The following is a 12376-nucleotide window of genomic DNA, read 5'->3' as shown; positions in this document are numbered from 1 at the left end:
GATTCACAGGTCCAATGTGGATTTAAAATAACTTGTGTGTGTTTATGAGTATTTATATATTATTTGTGTCAGCCAGAAATAGGATGAAGTATTAAGTATCAGGACCAAAGCCAAGTAAATTGAAGATGTCAGAAATAAGTAAAAGCTCAGGATGAATTACTCCATTTCTTTAGGGTACTCTTGGGTATTTATGGAGGATGTTTCCAATCCAGTTCTCAAAGCAATAAACTCTATGTAAGTCATCAAATAAATAAATGTAGCACTGTATAACCTTTATTCTGTATTGTCTAAGAAATGGTTTTCTTTCAGAGAAGCAAGCCTTTTACATTTGACACTAGACTGTAGTTTATTGCTGTAAAACTGAGCTGTTCTATTTAGGCTTAACAATAAAAGGTGTATTCTTAGATAAGCAGGTATTTTAGCTGATTAGGTGGTCTAAAACTGTGGATTTAGAACCATTCCTTTCATGCAATTATTCCTGTCTATTGTCTATCACAGATGAAAGCAGAGCTGCTCTGGATGAGAAGAGAAAGATGCGGAGGCCCAGGATTGCAGCAGCTGGGTTGTCTATTGACCTGTGTACTTAGGTAGCCCCAAGGGTACTGGTATTACATGACTAGGGCTCCCCATACCACACTCTGAAAGCCACTGTTCTAAAAGTCAAACCCAAGAAAATGTATGCAAACAGAAATCAAATTTAAATTAAGAGGATTATAACATTTAAGGAGATTGAATTTTAAATAACTTTGTTAAGGACTCTATTTTGCTGGATTTGTATATATTCCCAGATGGAAGCTCTATGTTCCTAAAGAGAGAATCAAATTATCAATGAAAAAAAAAAACACCTTGTTATTTTAACCTCTTCTTGAAGAAGTAATAGTCCTGTGTTGCTTAATAGACATTACTTAAACGAATCTTCATTATTGCTGAGGTGTCAGATCTCCATCTGCATTTTATGGAAGATCAAACAAAGAAATTAACTGGAAAATCTGTGGAAGTACAACTCCACCTCTGACTCCTTGGGATGTTGAACTGGGAGACTTTTGCAGCCTCCTAGGACCTTGGCTTCCTAATATAAACATAGAAGATCATACATACTTTGTACTTAAAACTTGTGACTTCTTGTACTTTTTTAAAGAAAGGGATTATTGAATCAACTAGTGTATCAAACTTTCTAAGGTCTCAAAAGTGAGTTCAATTGTGACTGTTTTTAATTTATATGAAGAGTATGTGAAGGTGGTGCAAATTCAGGGAAAAAGAAAGTTTTCTTTAGTTGTAATGACTCACAGGGAGGACCATTGTATGATTATATCATTATAAACTAAAATTCTGTACCAGGGTGGTGTTATGGGACAGTGCAATGTCCCTTTGTCTCATAATCTTGGAGAAGATTCTGTAGTTGAGATCAAAAGACTAATATTCCACATTTTGAGTTTAGAGAGCCACCGCTTTTTAGCAGGCTGCTTGAGCAGCCAACTTCTTCAGCTCAGTTTTCTCCCTTATAAAATAGTATTTACCTCATGAGTTTATTATGAGGGTAAATGAGTTAAAACAGTAAAGTGCTAAGAACAATATTTGGCACATAAGAGCTCCATGAAATTTAATCATCATCATTGTGAACATTAGTTTTCTTGAGGTTATTATGGACTTCTAATTTAGGAGACAACTCTATTACAAGCTTGATGATGGCAGGGACTTGTGTGATATTTCCTGTGTTACCCCTAATAGTTAATATCGTGCTTTTATAAAGGTTGGTTCAATACATATTTCTTGCAAATAAACAATTTTGGTATTTAATGAGTTTTCAGTTATAACAATTCATTTTTAAAATTGTGTTTCATAAAACTGAATGGTTTTAAATATTACGTAACAGCCCAAATCACAAGCTTGATGATATCTACACATCACATATATATATGTTAATATATACTCAAGGATATGTGTACTTATACACACACATACACAAACACACACACATACACACAGAGACTATACACATAATCAGATAATAAATAGTAAGTACACTATCTTCAAGGACACATAGCACATCTACAAAAGTTAACCTTGGCTGGATATAATGGCTCAGCCCTGTGGTCCCAGCATTTTGGGTGGCTGAAGTGGGAAGATTGTTTGAGTCCAGGGATTCACGACCAGCCTGGTCAACATAGTGAGACCTTATCTTTATAAAAAACACAAAATTAGCCATGCATGGTGGCTTGCATCTGTAGTTCTATCTACTTGGGAAGCTAAGGTGAGAAGATCTCTTGAGCTTGGGTGATTGAGGCTGCAGTGAGCCTAGATCGTGCCACTGCAGGACAGCATGGGCAACAAAGACCATCCCCCTACTTCCAAAAACAAACAAACAAAAAAAACAAAACAGTCTATATTAGGCTAAAATAAATTCCCAGTGAATCCCAAATAATAAAATGAATTTCTCATTTGCTGAACATAATATAATAAAATTGAAACTAATAAGAAAAAAATAGTTAAAACTCCAAAATGTTTGGAAAGTAAAAAGAAACTTCTAAATAATTGATTACAGAAGAAATTAAGAAATCACAAAAAAAGCACAACAAATTGAAAATTGTGAAGTACTTGAAGCATTTTGTAGGGAAGTTCATAAAGCAGTACAGTTTAGCAGTACCCAAGTGAATTTATGTATATAAAATAAAATAAAATAAAATGAGGAGCTTGAAAGTAATGTCAAGTTTTTTCTACAGAACCAAATAAAGAAAAAGAAAAACAGTGAATCCGACCAAAGCAGAAAGGAGGGAATAATAAAAGATAAGAGAAGAAATTAAATAAATAGGAAGCAATTGTGATTACTAACAAGACTAACAACTAGTTCAAAGAAAAGAAAGCACCAATAAATTAGACAAACATCTGGAAAACTGATCAAGTGAAAGGCAAAGAAAGAAAAGAAAATATTATGAGGAACATGGGGCCAAATGATAGATATAATCTCTTTTACCCTCCAAGTCCAAAGAGAACATTATGATCAATTTTGTGACTATGTTTAGATATATTGGGTTATTTAAAATAAAATATACCAAAACTGATGTAAGGAAAAAAGTAGTGACCACGAATAGACCAATAACTATTAAAACATTTAATTGGTAATTACAATTCACACCCACTTACTTCTCTCCACAAATGCACCAAGCCCAAAGAGTTCTAGCAGGGAGTTTTGCAAGCCCCTTTAACCTACAGATAATTTTGACTTTATGCTATGTTCCCAGAAGATAAAAGAAGTAAAATTGCTTAATCCATTTTTTGAAGGTAGTGAAACTCTATAATCTTGATATCCAAACTTATAAGGAGAGCATAATAAGAAAACAGTCTAACTTAATTTATAAATGCCAATGAGAAATTAAAATAATCTCTTTCTCTGGGTCAGTCTTCCAAGAGAATTGTTAGGCAAATTAAATTCAGCAGTAACATTATAAATGGTATTTATTTTTGTATAGATCAATTGTTCCACAATAGAAAATATATTTAAGTATTCATCACATTAATAGACAAGTGATGATAAACATAGTCGTCTCAATTCAAGAAAAACATTCAATGACATTCACTGTCGTTTTATAATAAAAGCAATTAGCAAACTATTAGTGAACTAGGGATAACAAATATGATTTGTCTTCCTCAAAATTAGTGTCATCACATACTATTCATGTTGTGTTGGTAGTTTTCATAATCACAATAAGAGAGGGAAAGGGCATAAGAGATGTATATATTAAACAAAAAAAGACAAAATTGTAATTTTTCAGATGATATGATTTTCCATGAAAAATGTGCAAAACAATCTCCAGACAATATTCAAAATAATAAGAATGTCCAGCTGGTTCAGGGAAGATACAATTTATGTATAAAATCATAATATTTCTATAAAAATCAGTAAATAGTTGAAAATGTTATAGAATTTTTTTTTATTGTACTTTAAGTTCTTGGGTACATGTGCAGATCTTGCAGGACTGTTGCATAGGTATGCACATGCCATGGTGGTTTGCTGTCTCCATTCCTCTGTCACCTACATCAGGCATTTCTCCCAATGTTATCCCCTGCTGTCTTTCTCCTAGCTCCCCACACCCTAGCAGACCCAGTGTGTTATGTTCCCCTCACTGTGCCCATGTGTTCTCATTGTTTACCACCTAGCTATGAGTGAGTACATATGGTGATTGGTTTTCTGTTCTTCTGTCAGTTTGCTGAGAATGATGGTTTCCAGATTCATCCATGTCCCTACAAAGGACATGAAATCATCCTTTTTATGGCTGCATAGTATTCCACAGTGTATATGTGCCATATTTTATTTGTCTAGTCTATCATTGATGGGCATTTGGGTTGGTTTGAGGTCTTTGCTATTGTTTACATGGCTGTAATGAACATACGTGTGCATGTGTCTTTATAATAGAACAATTTATAATCCTTTAGGAATATACCCAGTAATGGGATTGCTAGGTCAAATGGAATTTCTATCTCTAGATCCTTGAGGAATTGCCACACTGTCTTCCACAATGGTTGAACCAATTTACACTCCCATCAACAGTGTGAAAGTGTTTCTATTTCTCCACATCCTCTCCAGCATCTGTTGTCTCCAGATTTTTTAATGATCGCCATTCTAACTGGCGTGAGATGGTATCTCAATGTGGTTTTGATTTGCATCTCTCTAATGACCAGTGATGATGAGCATTTTTTCATATGTTTGTTGGTCTCATAAATGTCTTCTTTTGAAAAGTGGCTGTTCATATCCTTCTCCCACTTTTGAATGGGTTTGTTTACCTTTTTTCTTGTAAATCTGTTTTAGTTCTTCATAGATTCTGGATATTAGCCTTTTGTCAGATGGGTAGATTACAAAGATTTTTTTCCTATTCTGTTGGTTGCTGGTTCACTCTGATGATTGTTTCTTTCACTGTGCAGAAACTCTTAAGTTTATTTAGTCTATTTTGGCTTTTGTTGCCTTTGCTTTTGGTGATTTAATCATGAAGTCCTTGCCTGTGCCTATGTTCTGAATGGTTTTGCCTGGGTATTTCTCTAGAGTTTTTATAGTGTTAGGTCTTACATTTAAATTTTTAATCCACCTGGAGTTAATTTTTATTGTAAGTTGTGAGAAAGGAGTCCAGTTTCAGCTTTCTGAATATGGCCATCCAGTTTTCCCAACACCATTTATTAAACAGGGAATTCTTTTCCCATTGCTTGTTTTTGTCAGGTTTGTCAAAGATCAGATGGTTGTAGATGTGTGGTGTTACTTCTGAGGCCTCTGTTCTGTTCCATTGGTCTATATCTCTGATTTGGTACCAGTACCATGCTGTTTTGATTACTGTAGCTTTGTAATATAGTTTAAAATCAGGTAGCATGATGCCTCCAGCTTTGTTCTTTTGCTTAGGATTGTCTTGGCTATGTGGGCTGTTTTATGGTTCCATATGAAGTTTAAAGTGTTTTTTGCCAGTTCTGTGAAGAAGGTCATTGGTAGCATGATGGGGATAGCATTGAATCTGTAAATTACTTTGGGCAGTATGGCCATTTTCACAATATCGATTATTCCAAACCATGAGCATGGAATGTTTTTCCATCTGTTTGTTCCATCCTTTCTTATTTCCTTGAGCAGTGGTTGTGGTTCTCCTTGAAGAGGTCCTTCACATCCTTTGTTAGTTGTACTCCTAGGTATTTTATTCTCTTTGTAGCAATTGTGAATGGCAGTTTGCTCATGATTTGGCTCTCTGTCTGTTATTGGTATATAGCAATGCTTGTGATTTCTGCAAATTGATTTTGTATCCTGAGATTTTGCTGAAGTTGCTTATCAGTTTAAGGAGATTTGGGGCTGAGATGATGGGGTCTTCTACATATACAATCATGTCATCTGCAAATAGAGACAATTTGACTCCCTCTTTTCCTAATGGAATATGCTTTATTTCTTTTTCTTGCCTGATTGCTCTGGCAAGAACTTCCAATTTTATATTGAATAGGAATGGTGAGGGCATCTTTGTCTAGTTCCGGTTTTCCAAGGGAATGCTTCCAGTTTTTGCCTGTTGAGTATGATATTGGCTGTGGGCTTGTCATAAATAGCTTTTATTATTTTGAGATACATTCCACTGATATCTAGTTTATTGAGAGTTTTTAGCAGAAAGGACTATTGAATTTAGCCAAAGGCCTTTACTGCATCTATTGGATGATCATGTGGTTTTTGGCTTTGGTTCTGTTTATGTGATGGATTATGTTTATAGATTTGCATATGTTGAACCTGCCTTGCATCCCTGGGATGAAGCCTACTTGATTGTGATGGATGAGCTTTTTGATGTGCTGTTGCATTCAGTTTGCCAGTATTTTACTGATTTTGCATTGATGTTCATCATGGATGTTGGCCTGAAGTTTTCTTTTCTTGTTGTGTATCTGCCAGGTTTTGATATCAGGATGATGTTGGTCTCATAAAATGAGTTATGGAGGATTTCCTCCTTTTTGTATTGTTTGGAAGAGTTTCAGAAGGAATGGTACCAGCTCCTCTTTGTATGTCTGGTAGAATTCAGCTGTGAACCTATCTGGACCTAGGCTTTTTTTCGTTGGTAGCCTATTAATTGCTGCCTCAACTTCAGACCTTGTATTGGTATATTCAGGGTTTCAACTTCTTCCTGGTTTAGTCTTGGGAGGGTGCAAGTGTCCAGGATTTTATCAATTTCTTCCAGATTTGCTGGTTTATGTGCATAGAGTTCTTTGTAGTAATATCTAATGGTAGTTTGTATTTCTGTGAAATCTGTGGTGCTCTCCCCTTTATCATTTTTTATTGCATCTATTTGATTCTTCTCTCTTTTCTTTTTTATTAGTCTGGCTAGTGGTCTGTCTATTTTGCTGATCTTTTCAAAAAATCCAGCTCCTGGATTTATTGATTTTTTTAAGATTTTTTTTGTGTGTCTCTGTCTCCTTCACTTCTGCTTTGATCTTAGTTATTTCTTGTCTTCTGCTAGGTTTTGAATTTTTTTGATCTTGCTCCTCTAGCTCTTTCAATTCTGATTATAGGGTGTTGATTTTAGATCTTTTCTTGCTTCTTATGTGTTTTTTAAAAGGCATTTGCTATATAACAAAACATGTAAGACACCTAGGATTAAATTGGAAACATATTCAAGTTCTACATGGGTAAATGTATACGATAGTTTTGAAGTATATAGAAGGAGACTTGATTAAATGGAGATGTGTGCTGGGTCAGAGGTGGGAAGATTCAACATCATGAGGATTTCAACTCACCCAAATGTATCTATAAGTTTAATGTAATTCCAATGAAAATGTCATATTTTTCATAGAATTTGAGAAAATGGCTTAGAAATTAATATAATGGAATTTAAATCCAAAAAGATATGGGTTCATTTTGAAGAGGAAGAATGAGGAAGAAGGCATACTTGCCATAGCAATTACTAAGATTTATACAATATAAACTACTATGGCATTAGCTAAGGAAAGGGCAAGTATACTAGAAGGACAAATGAGGAAGCAAAAACTAACAAGCAAGCTAAACCTCAAAACCAAAAACCAGAAAACACACAGACTTTATCTATATGGCATTTTGGTTTATGAGAGAAGTGTGATTACAATGTATTGAAGAATAATAAATGTGTTGAAATAACTGCAGACCTAAATGTGAAAATAATAGAAACACACATCTAGTTCTATTTGATTAAAGACCTTATGACTTTTTGAAGAATAAAAATAATGTCCTCATTGCATTGGGGTAGAGAGGATATCTTACAAAAGTAACATAAAAAGAAAATATAACATAAATTGATATACAGCTATAAGTAACACTTATCTATACAGAAAATATACAATAAACAAGAATGAGAAATAATGTTTATGACATAGAGAACAATGGATTAATGTCTAGAATATCTATATAGAAATTCTATAAATCAGTAAAGAAAAGACAATGTAATTGGAAATGCGTATTGTGGGCCGGGCATGGTAGCTCACCCCTGTAATCCTAGCACTTTGGGAGGCTGAGATGGGTGGATCACCTGAGGTCAGGAGTTCAAGACCAGCCTGGCCATCATGGTGAAATCCCATCTTAAAATAAATAAAAAATTTAAAAAAAAAAAAAGAAAATGGGTATGATGGATTGGTACTTGCTTATTTTGTAGGATTAAAGGTAAATGATCAAGCTCACATATTACACTGAACAAATAAGTGGTTTATCTTGCTTTGAGAACATGGGTACAGAAACTTTCATTACAAAAAACACAGGTTGAGAGCAGTGATTCATGCCTGTAATCCCAGCACTTTGGGAGGCCAAGGCCGGTGGATCACCTGAAGTCGAGAGTTTAAGACCAGCCTGGCCAACATGTGAAACCCCGTCTCTACTAAAAATACAAAAAATTAGCTGGGCATGGTGGCGTGTGCCTGTAATCCCAGCTACTCAGGAGGCTGAGGCAGGAGAATTGCCTGAACCCAGAAGGCGGAGGTTTCCGTGAGCTGAGATAGTGCCATTGCACTCCAGCCTGGGTAACAAGAGTGAAACTCCGTCTCAAAAAAAAAAAAAAAAAAAAAAAAGAAACCCATCTCTACTGAAAAAAATACAAAAAATTAGTCAGGCATAGTGGTGGGTGCTACTCAGGAGTCTAAGGCAAGAGACTCGCTTGAACCTGGGAGACGGAGGTTGCAGTGGCTGAGATTGGGCCACTACTCCAGCCTGGGCAACAAGAGCAAAACTCTGTCTCAAAAAAGAAGAAAGAAAGACAGAAAGAAAGAAAGAGAGAGAGAGAGGAAAGAAAGAAAGAAAGAAAGAAAGAAAGAAAGAAAGAAAGAAAGAAAGAAAGAAAGAAAAGGCAGTCCATGTCTCATGTAGCTTTTTTTCAATCCCATCTCGAGAGCTTACAACTCTATTTTTCTGAAATGGTCTGAAAAGTCAACTGTTAACCTTGAAGGACTAACGAGAATTGGAGTGCCATTTTGTGGATAGAACAACAATCTTTATATTTCTTCTGGGAGTGTTAAGCATGGGTGATACTAAACAGATACTTAAGAGAGGCATTTGCTTACATTCGGCCTAAGAATATGCATATTAAAAATTTAACAGAAACATCTGAGCATATTAAAATTATAGCAATTTATTGCTGCCATATTGGTTTATGGTCTCAGCATGTTTGTCACATAAACTTTTTGGCCCCATAACAGTTGGCAAAAGATATAAAGATGCAATTCAGAAAAGAGGGAAATCAAATAGCTAGTCAGTTTTGGAAAGCTGAGTAATGAATACAATGCATGTTAAAATAATAATGAAATCTAATTTTATACTTAATGGATTAGCAACAATTTTAAAATCTGAAAATATTAAATGTTTAAAATGAAAAATTATAAAGTGAATACTTCAAAACACAGGAACTCTCATCCAGTGCTGAGAGGAGTGTAAATTTTGGAAAGCAATTTGACAACCATATTATTAAAAATGTACTAATCTGATCATTTAGCAATTACTTTTCTTGATATATATTCCGGAGAAAGTGTTGGCACATGTACACAGGGAGACATTTTAAGGTACATTGATTTTAGTAGTGCAGACTGGAAATAATCTAAATACATATCAATAGAAGAATGGACAAATACATTATGGTATATTTTATACTAAAATTGATTATAATTAAAATAAAGTCACTATTGACATTAGATAAAAGGTCTAATGATTAAAAAGTAAGAGGCACCTATACACTATGATGAAATAGCCTTATACTTTGGACCTGGTTATCTCTATCTCTATGGAGAGAAGGAATACAAATATGTATAGGAAGGATTTACACCAAAAATAAGACAGAAATTTTTCTATGGATACGAAAATAGTGAAATGTGACAAAGTAAGGATGGTATCTTTGTTCATTTCTGCTGCTATAACTGAATACCACAGATGGGGTAATTTATAAAGAAAAGAGATATAGTTGGCTCCTGGTTCTGGGGACTGGGAAGTCCAAGAGCATAGTGCCAGTGTCTGGTGAGGGTCATCCCATGGCAAAAGGGTGGATGACAAAGCCAGCTTTGATAGAGAGAGTAAATTGGACTATACTCTTAAACTTTATAACTAATGTGCTATTTTTTAATAAGAAACAAGCAATAAACAAAAAGATGTGCATCCAAAGAGCTCAAGTAAACATCTTCCACTGTTAACATTTGTTAATTGTATATGTGGTATATATGGGTATTTATTATGTTATTCTCTGTAATTTTCCATATTCAAAACCAACAATGAAGAAATATATATGTAGAATAAGCAATCAGCTTATATCTGCAAGTGAATGAACTGTAGAGTGAGTGCTCTACTAGATAGGCCTAATAACTATAAGAACAATCTTATACACGTTTTCCTCCTCTGATACATTTTTTCAGGAAGAAATTTACTTAAATTGGCCAATCTAGGACAAAGAATAAGAAGTGCTGGTCCCAGGGTAGTTCTTTACTTAGCATATCATCACCATATAATTTTTCACATTTAAGTGTTAAACAAAAAGAGCATTTTTATGTCAGGGCTAAACTGCGATGATAATTTTATGACCTCATTATAATAAGTAAAACTTTTAAAATAAAGTTATAAAGAATGAAAATGTGGACCAAATTTTTTAATATTCATAGATATCAAATCTTTGCAAATTACAAATAAATTTTGGAGTCAAGTATTATTCCTGAGTACTTATAGTGTACTGTTTGATTTTTTATACTTTGATATTCTCTCAATATTGCATATAGATTTCTATACTTGATAGGCTGATATCAATAAGCACTAAAATGAAATTTGCAAATCTAATAAGTTACTACAAAATTTTCCCATCTTTCATGCTCTATTTAGTTTTTCAGGTCAAAGTAAAATCCGGAATAAAATATTCAAACCACATGGTGTCTTGCAGTGAGTCGTGACAGTGGGACAATAGTTTGTTTTAACAGAAATAAAAAGGAACTGAAACAAAATCAATTTGCAATGCATTAATGGTCTTATGATTAAATTGTTCCATGTTTCACAAAAAACAGTTGATGTACCGAGCAATCTATTGTGTAATAGAAAGTGTTTTCCAAATATCACAGTGTTTTAATTAAGACTTTGTGTTTTTCCCTTTATGCACATTAAAAGGATCTTTATGTCTCCTCATTCTTTTTTGGATAGGGCACTGTTGTGTCGTGAATCTGGTTATTTTCAGCAGAACTAAGAGTAACATGCTTTGATGAGCGTAAATCTCAAAAATGAGTCCTTGAGAGTTGTCTTCAGAATGAAGATTCTGTCTACTTGAATGAGGGCCAACAATCTCAACTTTGGAGAGCTGCTCATGGGATTTACCTAACACTTGTTGCTGTGTCATTAACAAGGCATCAACCCCTCTTAGGACCGCCTAGGTGTGTCTTCTGTGCTGATGTGACATTTTATATGAGCAGATTTAGGGGAGGATAGAAGTGCACTTGCCACTTTAATTTTCCCGTCTTAAAGGATGACCTCAGGATATCAGAGACTAACTTATAGACCACAAGGTGATGACCTTCCTCTTTTAAAAGTCTAATGTGTCTCCTGCTACTTCCTAATTGTTCAGCTTTTATCTTATTTCAGTGATCATTCTTGGGGCTTGGATTTTCATGGAATTAGTGATTTACTAGTCTCTGATGTACTCAGTCCAAACTCCATGCCAAAATCACTCAGAGGTGAAGAGAGGTGAAGGATAAGGACAGCTGCCAGGAGAATAACATTGGGTTGTAAATAGGGCAACGTCCAGGTTGTTATTCTAAAGATTTAGCTGGTGTTAAGGGCCACATGGAGGCCTGCCCCGTGTTAGTAATATAATGGGACCTGCTGTATTCTCTGAGAGATTTCTTTCATTACAACTCCTTCAGCCAAGATCAAATTCTTTCTTCTTTTTCAATAGGAACTCATTCACTGACTCATCTAAACCCTCAAGGAAACAAGTGTAACCATTTCATTTTAGTCTTTCTTAGATTATGAAGTTGGGTGAAATGAGAAAGAAGCACTGCTAGTAAAAATTTATATCTCATTATTATGAATATTTGCTAATTCTAAGAGGGAGCCAGAAACAAGAAGGGAGGTAAATACACAAAGGAAAAACAAAGAGTGAGGTAGAGAAAGATAGAAGAGAGAGGGAATGAGAGAGAGAGAGAGAGAGAGAGAGAGAAGGAGTGGGGGGGGCGAATGAGAGAGGGATGAGAAACAGATGAGGAAAGACAGAAAGAAAGAAAGCGATGAGAGAGAGAGGAGAAAATGAGAACCTGAAAGACAGTTTGTGTTTGATCACACATGTGGACACATCTAAAAGATTCCATAACTTTGTTTGTTTTTGGGTTAAATTGGATGTTTTCGTCTTCATCATGGTTTAAGTCAGGCATTTTAAGGCTAAGTAGTCAGACCACTTCAGTT

The sequence above is a fragment of the Callithrix jacchus genome, chromosome 3 (genome assembly GCF_049354715.1).
Source record: "Callithrix jacchus isolate 240 chromosome 3, calJac240_pri, whole genome shotgun sequence".
Lineage (NCBI taxonomy): Eukaryota > Metazoa > Chordata > Mammalia > Primates > Cebidae > Callithrix > Callithrix jacchus.
Note: the sequence above shows the minus strand (reverse complement) of the source record.